Consider the following 6,856-nt stretch of genomic DNA (forward strand, 5'->3'; position numbering starts at 1 on the left):
AATTCAATCCCAACCTTCCTTTTATGGTCATAAACCTTGTGTTTAAATTTCACAGATTTCTATTTACTTTTACTAAAGTTAGAGTGCGAAAACCAAATGTCTTCGGACGACGACGACGACGCCAACGTGATACCAATATACGACCAAAAAATTTTCGTATAAAAACTGCATTTTACCCAGTATGTTCTATTTTTAGACATGTCGGTCAGGTTGGTTGGCAGGCCAGGTCATCAAACATATTTTTGAAACTACATACCCCAATGATGATTGTAGACATGTTTGATTAAGTTTGGTTCAGTAGTTTCAGAGGAGAAGTTTTTTGTAAAAGTTAACAATATGAAATCCAGCAACAGACGCCAACTAATGAGAAAAGCTCACTTGGCCCTATGGGCCAGGTGAGCTAAAAAAAGAATACTATCACGTTTTTAAGATGACAAACAACGTCGGTACCCAGAAACTATATTTCAAGACCGTCTTCTATTATTTGTGAATTTTCAGCCATGTCGGTCTTCAGACACATTTCTAATAACTATATCATTGAGTGTGGCCAAGATTGGCTCAGTTGTTTCAGAGGATATGATCATTGTAAAGCTATCTTACAACTGGACTTTGAACTATAACAAACAATGGATGTCATGTGATTGCAAATGCTCACAAAATTGCTAAAAAATTATTTAGAAATGACTGATCTCTTCTAATAAAGAAAAATAGAAAAAAAAACGTCTGCACAATAAGTGAAAATGCTAAAAACAAGATGTCCACATTCAACAATTTGATTAAAAATACCACACATTATATCAAACAATCGATAATGAAAACCGTCATGGATGTCTAGAGATGGCCCATAGGAATAAAAAAATCATTACAGCTGAAAGTTACAACAAAATATATATCCGCAAGACAGATTTTATTGCAATGTTGTATCCATAATATATATGACAACAATGCTGTATCATTCTAGATTTATAATGGATGCTGAAGAAAAATTGAATGCTTTAACATAGATCTGCTTATATGGGGGTAAATAACTTCAGCATTTGTGGTTTAGAGTTTCTGTCTCATAAACATATACCTCATCTTGTTTTATTAATATCTTATAAATATTGAAGAATTTTTTAATCAATATTTGATATTACAATCTATTTTTCAGTTTCAAGGATCAAAATTAATTCCTTCTATATTTTTTTTTAACAATTTGGATTTATTTTTTTTAGAAATAAGCAATACTTGGAATCCTTGAATACAAATTGTGTTGCTCTATGTAGAGATAATTTGTGAAAATGAGATGTGTAAATATCTGGTAAATATTGCACTAAAATATCTTACTAAATAGCAAAAAAATGTAATGGTGAATTAAATTTATTTAAATTTTAAAAAGATTTAATGTGTTGTGATGCTGAAATTATAACTTGTTTACTTTTCAATTCTTATCTTCTTTTTTTGTTGATTATAATAGATAAATATAAAGACATTCTGAACCATTTCTGACCATATAAAACTTATATTAAATAAAACATACTTATACTAACCAATATGTTTTGTGAAATTATCTTTTTTCTGAGAATGTAAACATCTGCAGTTTGATGAAAAACATAAATGTCTTTTAATCATTGTTTCCTATATTAACCATAATGAATCAAAACAAAACCTATGCAGGGTCTGTGGAATTATTTGAACGTCCAAACCATTGAAACCTGGTGACATGTGGGAGGGTCTGAACAAGAGCCCTTCATTTCTAAATATTCTTTAATATTTTATGTAATTTTTGACTATTCTTTAATTTCTTATGTAATTGTTTATTTTATTTTTCAATCTCTATTCTTTAATTTTTTATGTTATTTTTCAATTTCTATTCTTTAATTTTAAGTATATTTTCTCTATTTTTTAATTATAGGTAAATTTTCTCTATTCTTTTATTTCTTATGTCAGTTTTCTCTATTCTTTATATTTTTATGCTTTTTCCCAGTCTATTCTTTATACTTTAGCATCCAATTTTTCACTATTTTTATTTTTTGTCTGTTTTTCTATTTTTTTCTTTCTATTTTTGTCCTTAATTATGACCTTTTGTTGTTTTCCCGGTATTCTCTATTCTGTAAACCCCATTCAATCAAAACCCAATGTGTATAAAAATGTTTTTATAGTTACTGTGCTTATCCAGTGACCTTTGGGGTATCACAAAAGCAATGGCTCAAACAGTTTACCAAATTGCAGTTAGATTTCTTCTCCAACTAACTGATCAACTGGTAAATTTTTTTAGCAGATTGCTCAAGTGAAATGTTGTTAGTATGAAGTGAGTGCTGTAAAATCAAAAGTAATACTTACCATCCAGATCCAGTTAGTTGATATCTTTGTCATTTGTTTCAAACACAAAAATGACTTACTATAGTATGAGTCACTGAATAAGAAGGTCTAATTTTGACATGGAAACTTCTATCATAAATAGATTTTATAAATAAATAGTTGAAAACATTGTTTTGTAAGTCGATAATTTATAGCTCCGTTTTCCAACAACAAGTTAGTGCATAATTGTAATTTGGATTTTTTTTCTAAAGCAATTACTTATCTGCTACCATTAAAGGGAAATAATTTACATTACTGAAAATCAGCAAAATGTTGTCACAATTTTTGTCTGACAAATATCAACTTTCCTCATTTAATTTGTTTGTAACATTACTTTTATGATTATTAAACTTTTATCCTCTGTTTTGAAAAGAAACAATGAAATTTATTTTTAAGATGATTAAAATTTTGAAAAAAATTGTAGGCAAAATCAGAAGCCAGGTATCATTGATTAATTTTTTAGTGTACAATAACTCAATAAAAATTATTTCCCTTTAATGCCAGCAGATCAGTAATTTGTATAGAAAATATGATACGAATCATAATTACACAATAACTTTGTCTTAGAAGACAAAGCTACAAAAATATACATCTACAAAACAATGTTTTCAACTATTTATTTATAAAATCTATTTATGATAGAAGTTTCCATGTCAAAATTAGACCTTCTTATTCAGTGACTCATACTATAGTAAGTCATTTTTGTGTTTGAAACAAATGACAAAGATATCAACTAACTGGATCTGGATGGTAAGTATTACTTTTGATTTCACAGCACTCACTTCATACTAACAACATTTCACTTGAGCAATCTGCTAAAACATTTTACCAGTTGATTAGTTAGTTGGAGAAGAAATCTAACTGCAATTTGGTAAACTGTTTTGGCCATTGCTATTGTGATACCCTAAAGGTCACTGGATAAGCACTGTAATACTTAGGATAATTTCCCATTCAATAATTTAAGGAAGAGTACAAAAATATGATGATTTAAATGAAAAAAATTATAAAAAAACATATATCATTCTAGTAACATGGAATAAATACATAAATGCAAGTTGCATGCAACTATTACAGAATCTTTTTCTTGTAGTATCTTATACAAAAACAATACAAAATAAATCATTTACAAGTTTACTGATTTTCTTTTAGATTTAGATTAATGAAATATCAGTTTAAAAATATGAAATGTTGAGAAAAAAAAAATCTTTTAAATTAGCAAATTTCTAGAAAAATGTAAGGTAATTGATCGAATTATTGTTGTTTACTCAACGTCCGATGGAAAATGTAAGGTGTAGCTTTTAATAACACAAACTTGAATAACACAGATTTTTCCTGAAAGCTTCTGTAATAATCAATATAACATTGAACAATTGCAAGAAAATTAGTTAACATGTGAATGATTTAAAGTGTAAAAATTTAATCAGTTTTAAGAATCCGACGAGAGCATCCTTTGTACTGTGTTCTGAACAATCTCAAGATGGTCTTTATCCAGATCTCTTAAAAGAAGCAAAACAGCTTGTAACACATGGGCATTCTGAAAAAGATAAAAATATATGCATTGTGTTATCTAAAAATATTTAGATGCAAAGCCATGGTGTTGTGCTTATTTAGTTTGAAGTTATTCAAAATAATACAATTCCCTGAATCTTTTATATACAACTCTACCCTTGGTGTAAAATGCCCTTCTTAACGGTTTCCTGAAAAGCAGAACTGGTTTTTTTTAAGAAACAAACTAACTCAAGCCTATGAAATATTAGACTACACAGTCATTCCCAAAAAATGGGTACAATTACAAAATTACAGTGTCGCCGGCAAATAACCACAAAATGCAAGCTTAACATATGTCACAGATAATCTTTTTCGTGTTCTAAGTGATTAATATGTATACTAAAATAAAATTATATTCTTTTGTGATGTATATCTTAAATATATTTGTGTGATTTTCTATTTGATATACGGGTATCACACGAATTCCGAATGTCGCCAAGAAAAACTCCAAATATCGGTGTGAATTAAAATACTTTATTTCATCTAAATCATGATTAGATTTGCTTTTTTTATTTGACACTATATTGATTTTTATCCACAAAAATATTTTAGAATCAAAAGTTATAATATACACGTAGATTTACCCATTAAACCAATGTCGCCGATAAACGTATAACCTACCGTAACGTATCTTTAGGTACAGTCAAAACATATTTATATGATTGGAAATCATGCCCAAAGTGACTTTAAGCAAAGTTGATACATCAAATTTTAAAATCCTGCCTTTAACTTTTATTGCAATGAAACGAAAAATTAAAAAAAATCTTCTTTTTCTCTTTTTTTCGATTGTCGCATATAAGAATCCAACCTACGTAACTCGTATTTTGGAACGTACTAACCAAGAACAAATCAATTTGATGATTATTTCATTGAAATCACCCATAAAGCTTCTCAATAATCAGTTTTGAGAAAGCAACTCAACAATATTGTTACATATTTCCATGTATAATGTAAATAAATCTAACCTCCGTTTGAATAACCTCCGTGACGCAGTTATTTACAGTTAAGTTGTCAGACTTTTTTATCAGTATCAGCGGCTGCTGACACTGCCGAAAGTCATTTTTGTAGCAGACAGCATTTATTATAAAGGAAACAGACAAACAAAATACAGATTTTGAGAAAAAAAATGTTGTTTTGAGAAAGGTAGGTTAACTTGTTTTTTCCTTTTATGTGAGCAACATTATAACGTTTAATAAACGTTATATCAGCCATTTTCTCAGATGTAAAATAGTCTACAACACAACTTGTGTAATTACGACGACAATCATAACTTTAACAGCGGTTAATGGCAAACATTTGCAAGATCAGTTAGGACTCATCAATGTAACGGAGGTTATACAAATTAAAAAAAATCTAAACATGCATGTAAACACGATCATACCAATTGAAATTCTTGTACATTGTTATAGATACCAAATCAGTCCATCAATTATCACTAATAAATATCAAAAGGTGATGTAAATCATAACCGATATCATTGATTTACGTTACGGAGGATAGAAATTTAAGGAAAAAAAAATTTTTTTTCTCTAACAGGACTTTACTCTTTTTCGATAAGGATTTACTAAGAATTTTTTTTAATTCTGTTGTCTTGTTTGTCATTTAATTCCAATATTTACATTCATTTATATGTTTGCTGTTGGTAAGAACTGGAATTGTCCGTTATGGAGGTTTTAAATGTCGTTACGGAGGATAGAAATTTTCGAAATGAAATTATTTTGACCCCAAAACTTCATAGTTGAGTATAATATATACATTATAGTGTGAAGGAAGATGACATTATATGTATAGAGCTAATAAAATTAAGTTGAACAGTATTCGGTTTAGGTAAAACATATTTTTGAGTGAAAGTTCATGAATCGTTACGGAGATTTTGATAAGAACAAGTCCATTTGACTAAAAGAAACATATAACTTGATAGAAAACAGTTTTTTAGTTTGTAATGTCAATAAATTGTTAAGAAAAGCTAGCATTAAAGAGTTAAGTGTTACTTTGTATCAGCATTTAGATACTGGTTTGATATTAACCTCCGTAACAAAGATGGGGGTGTGGATTAATACAAGCATAAAAAATACATACAAGTGATTCAAAACATATATAATAGGGTTTTTCATGGAAAGCTGTATTATGAAACTAAAATATTGTACAGCATAACATTTCATTAGTTCAAATTCATTACTAAATAAGTTGTGAAAACTACTAATTTGAATTATTTTTTAAACGCTATATTGATTCAGACCTTAAAATTGGTATTTGCTTTCAATATATACAGAATAATACGTATACATCAGTTTGATATGGTGGTTAATGTAACCCATTTCACATGAGCCTGGATTTAAATCTTGTGTTTTTCTCTAATGCAATTTTTAAGATGACTTTATACAACACTAACCTCCGATACGTTCATACTTACCTTGTCTTACAAAAAATGCTAAAACTTGAAAACAACAAAAATGGTGTAAGTAAAAACTTAAAAAATGACAGACTAGATATAGACACAGAAGAAAACAGCACTCTCTCTCTGCTCAGTTGAAATTTATTTTTTAACAGTGTCTACATTCGAATTGTACCCATTTTTTGGGAATGACTGTACAGTAATAAAAAGGCCAAAATGAGCACAAACTTCAAAGTCACAAATAATATATTCAGGTACTGTATGGCTGGTTATTTTCGCAGGGTGTAAATTTTTAATGGTATGTAAATACAAAATTTTTTTTGCTGTAATTTAAACAATAAGTGATCTATAATATAAAACAAAAACTGTTAAATGCAAGTATGAAAAGTAGACCATTGAGATCCAAATGTTGCCAGAAAATTTAATAATAATAAATAGAACTGACCACGTCTACTCTGTGTTTTAATAGATGTATTTTTATTTGTATCCATCTGATGATTTTTTTAAAAGCCTTTTTCAACTGATTTTTATAGTTCGTTCTTATGTTTCACAGCAACTATAACACCACTGTCC

The sequence above is a fragment of the Mytilus edulis genome, chromosome 2 (genome assembly GCF_963676685.1).
Source record: "Mytilus edulis chromosome 2, xbMytEdul2.2, whole genome shotgun sequence".
NCBI lineage: Eukaryota > Metazoa > Mollusca > Bivalvia > Mytilida > Mytilidae > Mytilus > Mytilus edulis.